This window comes from Diorhabda carinulata, chromosome 3, assembly GCF_026250575.1.
Source record: "Diorhabda carinulata isolate Delta chromosome 3, icDioCari1.1, whole genome shotgun sequence".
In the NCBI taxonomy this organism is placed as follows: Eukaryota; Metazoa; Arthropoda; class Insecta; order Coleoptera; family Chrysomelidae; genus Diorhabda; species Diorhabda carinulata.
The window spans coordinates 703,969-716,366 of record NC_079462.1 but is presented as its reverse complement, the minus strand read 5'-3'; the positions used below and the strand labels follow the sequence as shown (position 1 = coordinate 716,366).

The 12,398-nt window shown below is 35.7% G+C and overlaps 1 protein-coding gene across 2 annotated transcripts in view; it reads right to left on the bottom strand.

Moving 5' to 3' along the window:
* LOC130891901 (MOXD1 homolog 2) overlaps positions 1–12,398 on the bottom strand; it is a 110,174-nt gene that overhangs the window by 20,408 nt on the left and 77,368 nt on the right. The gene's annotated exons all lie outside the window — the stretch shown is intronic.

Below are 12,398 nucleotides of genomic sequence, written 5' to 3'. Positions count from 1 at the left end.
CAATAAAATATTTTTATACCATGTATATACTGAAATAAACAATTTCCATCTCTATACATCAAATTAGAACTTGAGATGAGTCGTAGAAAGAAGATAGTGTTAAACGAGACCATAATTATATATTTCACCGTCTTCCATATGGTGTCGGTTGAATTTAAATCTAGTTTTTTCAAATTGTATACTTATTTCTAATTCGTGCTTAAAACCCAATATTTTGATAGACACATCTAGACACCAAATCAGTTTAACTGGATTTAACGAAAATATGAAAATAAACTAACATACTCAATCGATTTATAGGTTATGTTTGATTAGTTTTAAACAGTTTTCAATCGACAATATGTAAAATAAACCTTCAATACTATCAATTTTCATTTTGTTGATGGTGATACCGTTTTAATTTTTTTAAACGAATCCAAGAAAAGTCTAAAACAACTTACTAGAAGTAACTGGCCCGACCTAGTACAGTAAAATGTCGGGTAGCAAAGTTTAAACGAGACTGAACGATCTACGGAGTCCAACAACGCAGCGGTCGATCCAATGAGTTGGTGACTCAAGAAACGTTGAAGAAAATCAACTGGATGGTCTTAAAATGTTTTATAATCACGAATATACCCCTAAAAGTATCTAGTTTGTCCTAAAGATCGTGGTAGCTACCATCTGTAACTGTTTTTCTAATTTGAAGACTCAAAGTTGTTAAATATTTGCTTGGCAGTTTTATTTGGAGGGTTTTAGTCTAAATAATATGAAAACTGAACTAGATTCTACTCTGGGTGGGACTTCTCTTTCAGTATCAACAGTAAAATGTCGGGTAGCAAAGTTTAAACGAGACTGAACGATCTACGGAGTCCAACAACGCAGCGGTCGATCCAATGAGTTGGTGACTCAAGAAACGTTGAAGAAAATCCACTGGATGGTCTTAAAATGTTTTATAATCACGAATATACCCCTAAAAGTATCTAGTTTGTCCTAAAGATCGTGGTAGCTACCATCTGTAACTGTTTTTCTAATTTGAAGACTCAAAGAGTTGTTAAATATTTGCTTGGCAGTTTTATTTGAAAGGTTTTAGTCTAAATAATATGAAAACTGAACTAGATTCTACTCTGGGTGGGACTTCTCTTTCAGTATCAACAGTAAAATGTCGGGTAGCAAAGTTTAAACGAGACTGAACGATCTACGGAGTCCAACAACGCAGCGGTCGATCCAATGAGTTGGTGACTCAAGAAACGTTGAAGAAAATCCACTGGATGGTCTTAAAATGTTTTATAATCACGAATATACCCCTAAAAGTATCTAGTTTGTCCTAAAGATCGTGGTAGCTACCATCTGTAACTGTTTTTCTAATTTGAAGACTCAAAGAGTTGTTAAATATTTGCTTGGCAGTTTTATTTGAAAGGTTTTAGTCTAAATAATATGAAAACTGAACTAGATTCTACTCTGGGTGGGACTTCTCTTTCAGTATCAACAGTAAAATGTCGGGTAGCAAAGTTTAAACGAGACTGAACGATCTACGGAGTCCAACAATGCATCGGTCGATCAAATGAAGTGGTGACTCAAGAAACGTTGAAGAAAATCCACTGGATGGTCTTAAAATGTTTTATAATCACGAATATACCCCTAAAAGTATCTAGTTTGTCCTAAAGATCGTGGTAGCTACCATCTGTAACTGTTTTTCTAATTTGAAGACTCAAAGTTGTTAAATATTTGCTTGGCAGTTTTATTTGGAGGGTTTTAGTCTAAATAATATGAAAACTGAACTAGATTCTACTCTGGGTGGGACTTCTCTTTCAGTATCAACAGTAAAATGTCGGGTAGCAAAGTTTAAACGAGACTGAACGATCTACGGAGTCCAACAACGCAGCGGTCGATCCAATGAGTTGGTGACTCAAGAAACGTTGAAGAAAATCCACTGGATGGTCTTAAAATGTTTTATAATCACGAATATACCCCTAAAAGTATCTAGTTTGTCCTAAAGATCGTGGTAGCTACCATCTGTAACTGTTTTTCTAATTTGAAGACTCAAAGAGTTGTTAAATATTTGCTTGGCAGTTTTATTTGAAAGGTTTTAGTCTAAATAATATGAAAACTGAACTAGATTCTACTCTGGGTGGGACTTCTCTTTCAGTATCAACAGTAAAATGTCGGGTAGCAAAGTTTAAACGAGACTGAACGATCTACGGAGCCCAACAATGCATCGGTCGATCAAATGAAGTGGTGACTCAAGAAACGTTGAAGAAAATCCACTGGATGGTCTTAAAATGTTTTATAATCACGAATATACCCCTAAAAGTATCTAGTTTATCCTAAAGATCGTGGTAGCTACCATCTGTAACTGTTTTTCTAATTTGAAGACTCAAAGTTGTTAAATATTTGCTTGGCAGTTTTATTTGGAGGGTTTTAGTCTAAATAATATGAAAACTGAACTAGATTCTACTCTGGGTGGGACTTCTCTTTCAGTATCAACAGTAAAATGTCGGGTAGCAAAGTTTAAACGAGACTGAACGATCTACGGAGTCCAACAATGCATCGGTCGATCAAATGAGATGGTGACTCAAGAAATGTTGAAGAAAATCGACTGGATGATCGTCGACTGAGTTACTAGACATAGTAGACATTCCAGAAAGCATTTCACAAGATGGATGCCGCGTTTTTTCACAATGGAACAGAAACAGCGTCGTGGAGATGTTTCCCTAGAGTGTTTGGTAATGTTACACAGAATTTCTGCACTGTTTCACGATTGAAACAAAAGAAGGATCAAAACGATGGAAAGGAAAGGGAGAATCGGTTCCAAAAAAGACAAGGATCGTTGGTTCTGCAGATAAAGTCATGGTGACAATTTTTTGGGATACGCGTGAGATAATTTTCATTAATTGGAAAAGAAAAAACTATGCACGTCGAATATTATACTAAGTACAAGCGTTGAAATCAATCAAAAACAACCAGCTCTCAGATCGGTTATTGCAATGACCAAAATTAACGAATTAAAGTTTGAGTTGATACCTCATGCGCCCTATTAGCCAGATTTAGCACTTTTGGATTATTTTCTGTTCCCACACTTGAAAAAAATGGTTCGGTGGACTTCTGGAACAATTCTCGTATTCTGAGAATTGAAATAGATTCTAGAACATTCATGGAACATTCAAAATTAGAGATTATTTCGAAAACGTTTGTTTTTTGAAAGATATTACGTCTAAGCTGATAAAAGAGGAGTTTTAAATTGAGTACAGAAATTCTGGGGCGTTTACGATCATAAAATTTTGATGAAGGGAAACCAAACGTGTTTAATTGACGATAAAAGGTCGAAACGTCTTCCAAACTACAACAAGCAGTGATGTAATCATGAAGGTTCGTCAAAACGTCAACAATTCGATTATTTAAAAAAAAATCATGACCTAGATTACGTCAGGAAAGGTTTAAAAACGCGATGATGATGATTTTGTAAGAACTTTTACATTGATGTATGTATTATTAACGATTTCGGGGGAAAAAAAATGATTTTCGGTTTAATGAATAATAGCACGATCAATCTTACAATCAGTTTACATCAATAAAGTCTTTATACATATATGTTTAAAAATGTGTAACCATTAAAATGTCATTAGCAACTTTTCCGTATAATTTTCCGTAGTAGTTGCATGCAAATATGCAATTATTGTTATAATAAATTAAAAAGAAATTTTTTCCTATAAGAAAAACGAATATACCATTCCACCAATATTCAATTCAACATTTATAAATGAAAATGAATCAATTGAAGTCGAGGAACTTCCAGAACGTCCTTCGAAACAATACAAAAAGCTCCTGGAGAAGCTTCCCAGAAATATTTCCGATCAAGGTCTACTAACAGTACATTTAAGAAGATTTATAAAAAATTTTTGGTTTCGTGGAAAAGATTTTTCGTTTATCTGAAGTAAAAGTTTTCGTTGAACGGATTTTCCTCGATGGAAACGTCTCTGAATCCTACTCAAACAGCTAGTTCCGAAGAAGTCATTTCTGGATGTTATTTACTACGAAAATTTTATTTAAAATGCGCTAGAAAATTGTTAATTCGATAAAAAAATCGTTTTTTACGAATTTGATCGTTTATCGTTTTATTTTTTTCAAAATAACAACCAAAAAATGTAAATCAACTAAGTTTTTGATTCTAAACCAATTATATAGTTATATACGTCTTTGAAGAACATTTAGAAACTACTTTTTGTGTTATCCTAGTCCTAAATTTATTGCTCTATCAGATAAAGTTTATGAGTATCTGTCAGACGATCTAAGTTCTTCAAGAAATTACCAATTAAGTTTGTCAGAATGTGGATAATTGGAAAGAATTTATATACGGTCCTCGATTTATATTTATTGTTTATAATGATTGTTCATACCACTGAGGATGCAGGTCTACATCGCAATTCAGGTTTTTCCTCAACATTGAATTGCAAAGAAACTTTCTACGCCGACGGGTATAGTGAAACGGAGTTTAACAAGCTTTACCACCATTTTCTATTACACAATTTGTACTACAACTGCTTGTTGAATCCCATTCTTCAACATCGTCACTTATTCTGTAATCGTCGTAACCTCGTTCTACTATCTTAAACTGATTGAAACCTTTTAGCAAAACACACAAACCGTCAGTCCACGTGGACTCGTCGTCTCCACTATTTACCAATGAAAACATATTCCTAATCCTGTCGGCGGTCGTAAAAAAGTTGAAAATTGTATATTTTCATAGTAGCATAGAAAATCTATTTCTTGGAGGGTGTTCAAGTCTTGAGGATCTGTTTTCCTTGGTATATAACAAGGACTAACTATACTTTCCCACGCCATAAGGTGTTTCTTAATGTTTTGCATCTTCAGATCGCGTCCTAATCATCATTATCCTTGTAAATGAACCACTTAACTAGAAGCATTCGAGAAAGTTCAATTCCATTATCGTTGTTTCGATTGAAATCTGTGAATGTGTCTAGCGGCCACCATATAACCGTCGACTTGACTTCATTTTCTTGACAAGCCGATTATTAATAACGACCCAAGGCGTTACCTCGAATCATTAACTACAATTTATTCTTGTAATCGGTTATTTAAAAAAAAATTCTTTACCCGCTACTCATTAGTTTGAGCTCGCCCTGTATTTTAACAATAAAAATCTATGACCTTTCAAAGAACGAAAGCTCATTATGGATACAAGACATTTTTGAGGTGTGTCTACAGTATTATTTTTAATTGATCTGACTCATGGTCGAACAAACTGGTTGATTATTTAGATAAACTCGATTAAGGCGACTTGGGTGACGAAATTTTTGAAGAAAATCCACTGGATGATCGTCCACTGGAAGCTGCGTGCAAAATGGGTGCTTCGTAACTTTCCATCGAGTGTTTGGTAATGTTTCAAGACCACGGATGGAACGTGGATCCATCACTTCATACCCCAAACAAGTTTGGAGGTTCCAAAATTTAGATATCTGGTAAATCTGGTCAAGATGGAGACCGAACTTGCAAACAAACAATCCGTAGATAAAACCAGAGGATTGCGAAGGATTGCAGGTATCGGCAGCGGAAACCTTCGAGGTTTTCACTGGTTTAAACAGGTTGTAGTCGTGATGTAATAGCTTCGGATTAAAGGGATAATCTCCTATTATTTATCACCCAAAATTGATGTTGTGATCGGCGTTCGTTTTTAGATTACTGTGAAGTGTTTATGGAACGTTGTGCACGTGTGAAGTCAAAGTACGGCAGTTCGTATCGGTTCTAGAATGAAGTACAAATAATCTTGAAATAACTTTACTCGAACTTTTCGACACAAACTTTATAATTAAGAAAATGGAATTTAATGTACTTACCTAGTTTTAAAGTTAAAAGTTTCGTTATCGAGTTAATAATCAATTTTACTAATTTTCTACGTGTTTTCCGAGGAAATGTTATATAAGGTGTCCGATTAACGATTATTAGAACACCCGGTATGTATATTTGCGAGTGGAAATACCGTCACCAACTTCGAAAGTATTAAATTGATTATTTTTTAAGATACAATCCCCATTTATAAAACGACAAAGATATTTTTTAGCGATAAACACAAACTTGGTAGTAAAACTTCATTCTAAAGTCATGCAAACTACCGAATCAACATAAAAGAGAACCAAGGTGGCCTTGGTACAAGAAAGAAGAGTGTCAATTATTTCCTCTTACGACGCAAAACGGCCATAAATTAAGGAGTGTTTTCTTATCCAAGCGACCACACATACACGGTGGTTCATAAACAATAGATTTATAAGATACGCATGTTTGCTTAACTGTCAACTTTAATTGGATCGCAATCGTTTTTTAAGTAACTATCCGTTGATATGTCCCCCACGGTTTTACTGTAGGGCTCAATTACCAGAAAGACGGAGACATTATAAAGAATTTATTGTCGTTTTTAGATATCAAACATCATAGAATGAACCTCGACTCGACATAAAAGTTTTATTAAGCTATTTCAAGGCGCGGAATTGAATTTTTGATCCATCTAAATATCTAAATATCTAAATATCTTGGAGTAGTATCCTGGAGCTACTGTGATTAAATAAATGGTTAAGATCATAAGGATCTGTGTCCTTGTTGATTGTTTTCAACATTTCTGGAGTCCTTTGGTCGACCTTTATGATGCTGGTCAATATTTTATTGTTGATAACGAAGGGGCGGGTTTCAAATTTAAGTACGTCCCCGTGGAGTATCCTGGAGCTACTGTGATTAAATAAATGGTTAAGATCATAAGGATCTGTGTCCTTGTTGATTGTTTTCAACATTTCTGGAGTCCTTTGGTCGACCTTTATGATGCTGGTCAATATTTTATTGTTGATAACGAAGGGGCGGGTTTCAAATTTAAGTACGTCCCCGTGGAGTATCCTGGAGCTACTGTGATTAAATAAATGGTTAAGATCATAAGGATCTGTGTCCTTGTTGATTGTTTTCAACATTTCTGGAGTCCTTTGGTCGACCTTTATGATGCTGGTCAATATTTTATTGTTGATAACGAAGGGGCGGGTTTCAAATTTAAGTACGTCCCCGTGGAGTATCCTGGAGCTACTGTGATTAAATAAATGGTTAAGATCATAAGGATCTGTGTCCTTGTTGATTGTTTTCAACATTTCTGGAGTCCTTTGGTCGACCTTTATGATGCTGGTCAATATTTTATTGTTGATAACGAAGGGGCGGGTTTCAAATTTAAGTACGTCCCCGTGGAGTATCCTGGAGCTACTGTGATTAAATAAATGGTTAAGATCATAAGGATCTGTGTCCTTGTTGATTGTTTTCAACATTTCTGGAGTCCTTTGGTCGACCTTTATGATGCTGGTCAATATTTTATTGTTGATAACGAAGGGGCGGGTTTCAAATTTAAGTACGTCCCCGTGGAGTATCCTGGAGCTATTGTGATTAAATAAATGGTTGAGATCATAAGGATCAGTGTCCTTGTTGATTGTTTTCAACATTTCTGGAGTCGTTTGGTCGAACTTTATGATGCTGGTCAATATTTTACTGTTGATAACGAAGGGGCGGGTTTCAAATTTAAGTACGTCCCCATGGAGTATCCTGGAGCTACTGTGATTAAATAAATGGTTGAGATCATAAGGATCAGTGTCCTTGTTGATTTTTGTCAACATTTCTGGAGTCCTTTGGTCGAACTTTATGATGCTGGTCAATATTTTACTGTTGATAGCGAAAGGGCGGGTTTCAAATTTAAGTACGTCCCCATGGAGTATCCTGGAGCTATTGTGATTAAATAAATGGTTGAGATCATAAGGATCAGTGTCTTTGTTGCTTGTTTTCAACATTTCTGGAGTCGTTTGGTCGAACTTTATGATGCTGGTCAATATTTTACTGTTGATAACGAAGGGGCGGGTTTCAAATTGAGGTACGTCCCCGTGGAGTATCCTGGAGCTATTGTGATTAAATAAATGGTTAAGATCATAAGGATCTGTGTCTTTGTTGATTGTTTTCAACATTTCTGGAGTCGTTTGGTCGAACTTTATGATGCTGGTCAATATTTTACTGTTGATAACGAAGGGGCGGGTTTCAAACTTAAGTACGTCCCCGTGGAGTATCTTGGAGCTATTGTGATTAAATAAATGGTTAAGATCATAAGGATCTGTGTCCTTGTTGATTGTTTTCAACATTTCTGGAGTCGTTTGGTCGAACTTTATGATGCTGGTCAATATTTTACTGTTGATAACGAAGGGGCGGGTTTCAAACTTAAGTACGTCCCCGTGGAGTATCTTGGAGCTACTGTGATTAAATAAATGGTTAAGATCATAAGGATCTGTGTCCTTGTTGATTGTTTTCAACATTTCTGGAGTCGTTTGGTCGAACTTTATGATGCTGGTCAATATTTTACTGTTGATAACGAAGGGGCGGGTTTCAAATTGAGGTACGTCCCCGTGGAGTATCCTGGAGCTATTGTGATTAAATAAATGGTTAAGATCATAAGGATCTGTGTCCTTGTTGATTGTTTTCAACATTTCTGGAGTCGTTTGGTCGAACTTTATGATGCTGGTCAATATTTTACTGTTGATAACGAAGGGGCGGGTTTCAAACTTAAGTACGTCCCCGTGGAGTATCTTGGAGCTATTGTGATTAAATAAATGGTTAAGATCATAAGGATCTGTGTCCTTGTTGATTGTTTTCAACATTTCTGGAGTCGTTTGGTCGAACTTTATGATGCTGGTCAATATTTTACTGTTGATAACGAAGGGGCGGGTTTCAAACTTAAGTACGTCCCCGTGGAGTATCTTGGAGCTACTGTGATTAAATAAATGGTTAAGATCATAAGGATCTGTGTCTTTGTTGATTGTTTTCAACATTTCTGGAGTCGTTTGGTCGAACTTTATGATGCTGGTCAATATTTTACTGTTGATAACGAAGGGGCGGGTTTCAAATTGAGGTACGTCCCCGTGGAGTATCCTGGAGCTATTGTGATTAAATAAATGGTTAAGATCATAAGGATCTGTGTCTTTGTTGATTGTTTTCAACATTTCTGGAGTCGTTTGGTCGAACTTTATGATGCTGGTCAATATTTTACTGTTGATAGCGAAAGGGCGGGTTTCAAATTTAAGTACGTCCCCATGGAGTATCCTGGAGCTACTGTGATTAAATAAATGGTTGAGATCATAAGGATCAGTGTCCTTGTTGATTGTTTTCAACATTTCTGGAGTCGTTTGGTCGAACTTTATGATGCTGGTCAATATTTTACTGTTGATAACGAAGGGGCGGGTTTCAAATTGAGGTACGTCCCCGTGGAGTATCCTGGAGCTATTGTGATTAAATAAATGGTTAAGATCATAAGGATCTGTGTCTTTGTTGATTGTTTTCAACATTTCTGGAGTCGTTTGGTCGAACTTTATGATGCTGGTCAATATTTTACTGTTGATAACGAAGGGGCGGGTTTCAAATTGAGGTACGTCCCCGTGGAGTATCCTGGAGCTATTGTGATTAAATAAATGGTTAAGATCATAAGGATCTGTGTCTTTGTTGATTGTTTTCAACATTTCTGGAGTCGTTTGGTCGAACTTTATGATGCTGGTCAATATTTTACTGTTGATAACGAAGGGGCGGGTTTCAAACTTAAGTACGTCCCCGTGGAGTATCCTGGAGCTATTGTGATTAAATAAATGGTTGAGATCATAAGGATCTGTGTCCTTGTTGATTGTTTTCAACATTTCTGGAGTCGTTTGGTCGAACTTTATGATGCTGGTCAATATTTTACTGTTGATAACGAAGGGGCGGGTTTCAAATTTAAGTACGTCCCCGTGGAGTATCTTGGAGCTATTGTGATTAAATAAATGGTTAAGATCATAAGGATCTGTGTCTTTGTTGATTGTTTTCAACATTTCTGGAGTCGTTTGGTCGAACTTTATGATGCTGGTCAATATTTTACTGTTGATAACGAAGGGGCGGGTTTCAAACTTAAGTACGTCCCCGTGGAGTATCTTGGAGCTATTGTGATTAAATAAATGGTTAAGATCATAAGGATCTGTGTCCTTGTTGATTGTTTTCAACATTTCTGGAGTCGTTTGGTCGAACTTTATGATGCTGGTCAATATTTTACTGTTGATAACGAAGGGGCGGGTTTCAAACTTAAGTACGTCCCCGTGGAGTATCTTGGAGCTACTGTGATTAAATAAATGGTTAAGATCATAAGGATCTGTGTCCTTGTTGATTGTTTTCAACATTTCTGGAGTCGTTTGGTCGAACTTTATGATGCTGGTCAATATTTTACTGTTGATAACGAAGGGGCGGGTTTCAAATTGAGGTACGTCCCCGTGGAGTATCCTGGAGCTATTGTGATTAAATAAATGGTTAAGATCATAAGGATCTGTGTCTTTGTTGATTGTTTTCAACATTTCTGGAGTCGTTTGGTCGAACTTTATGATGCTGGTCAATATTTTACTGTTGATAACGAAGGGGCGGGTTTCAAATTTAAGTACGTCCCCGTGGAGTATCTTGGAGCTATTGTGATTAAATAAATGGTTAAGATCATAAGGATCTGTGTCCTTGTTGATTGTTTTCAACATTTCTGGAGTCGTTTGGTCGAACTTTATGATGCTGGTCAATATTTTACTGTTGATAACGAAGGGGCGGGTTTCAAACTTAAGTACGTCCCCGTGGAGTATCTTGGAGCTACTGTGATTAAATAAATGGTTAAGATCATAAGGATCTGTGTCTTTGTTGATTGTTTTCAACATTTCTGGAGTCGTTTGGTCGAACTTTATGATGCTGGTCAATATTTTACTGTTGATAACGAAGGGGCGGGTTTCAAATTGAGGTACGTCCCCGTGGAGTATCCTGGAGCTATTGTGATTAAATAAATGGTTAAGATCATAAGGATCTGTGTCTTTGTTGATTGTTTTCAACATTTCTGGAGTCGTTTGGTCGAACTTTATGATGCTGGTCAATATTTTACTGTTGATAACGAAGGGGCGGGTTTCAAACTTAAGTACGTCCCCACGGAGTATCTTGGAGCTACTGTGATTAAATAAATGGTTGAGATCATAAGGATCTGTGTCCTTTTTGATATTTTTCAACATTTCTGGAGTCGTTTGGTCGAACTTTATGATGCTGGTCAATATTTTACTGCTGATAACGAAGGAGCGGTTTTCAAACTTGTGCCGTATATGTTTTAGTATACTTTTTTTCCTCACCAATTGATGAAAAATCAAATTCCGAAGAAAATTCAAGTATTTGAAGCTATTCCGTGACAAAAACACAGGTCAAAATGTATCTTCCCCGAAGTAATAAAAACGAACACACGTATAAAACTTTTCCTTTCACAATGAATAGCTATTATCGACAACGGCCGGACCAATAAGATTTTTTTTATCTCTTTTTGTCTCGTTAGAAGAAGGACTAACCTTATGGTTTATCCGTTATATAGGTAAGAGACAAGGATCGATGGATATAAAGTTTAAGTGGCGCGGTCGATAGTATTTTTTTAAAAATAACCGATTCAAACTAAATCTTTTCAAATCTTGACATTTTGTTAAAATATTTATTCACTAACGTAATTGGCGCGATCTATAGGATATATAAAATCAACCCTATCGCATTCTTATCGATTCTCGAATCCCTGGGAGTTACTGGAGTGTATAGAAATAAATCGTAACGTCGGAAGTTGATTTTTCAGTGCAATTTATCCTAGGTGTAGTGTCATTAAAGGTACACCAGGGAATCTAAATAATCTTTTCTCCTAATGGAAATGTAAAGAGTTTGTTAAATCTATGTCACCGGTGTTGATTACCAACCGAGTTGGAGAAATGTCTTTAGAGCGAGAGCTGAATTTATAATGACATGTACGTAGAATTCAATTCACTCGAATATAAATTACTTTTATGAATATTAAAAACGAATTTTGAATATCGTATTTACTATGAATTTGTTTGTTATATACTACCAAAAAAAATTACGGATAATAGTTATTATATAGCATTCTGTATATTCTATAGAATCATTGCTTTAAGAAGCTGATTAAAAACTGAATAAAATTTGGTCTAATTTTGAAGACTTGTTATTTTTTCCATAACTGGCGCTGTCAATAGGATATATAAAAACTGAAGTTACTTAATACCAAATCAAGTGAATATAAACTGTTAATATCTTTCGTAGATTTGTTATGGTGAACCCAAAAGTGTAAAAAACAAAATATAGTTGACATATATATACGTAGAAAAGGTTGAGATGATAAAAAAGTGCTTGATTGATTAGATTTCTATATAAAGTCTGATTATATCGAAAATTTGCATGGAAATTACCTATAAATAGAACACATTTTCTTTATTTTGTTACCCCTAGTTATTTATAAGGGATTGTAAGGGCCTCGCATCAGATAACATTCGTTAATTACCTCGATTCGAAACGAAAAAAATTTAAATTAAATC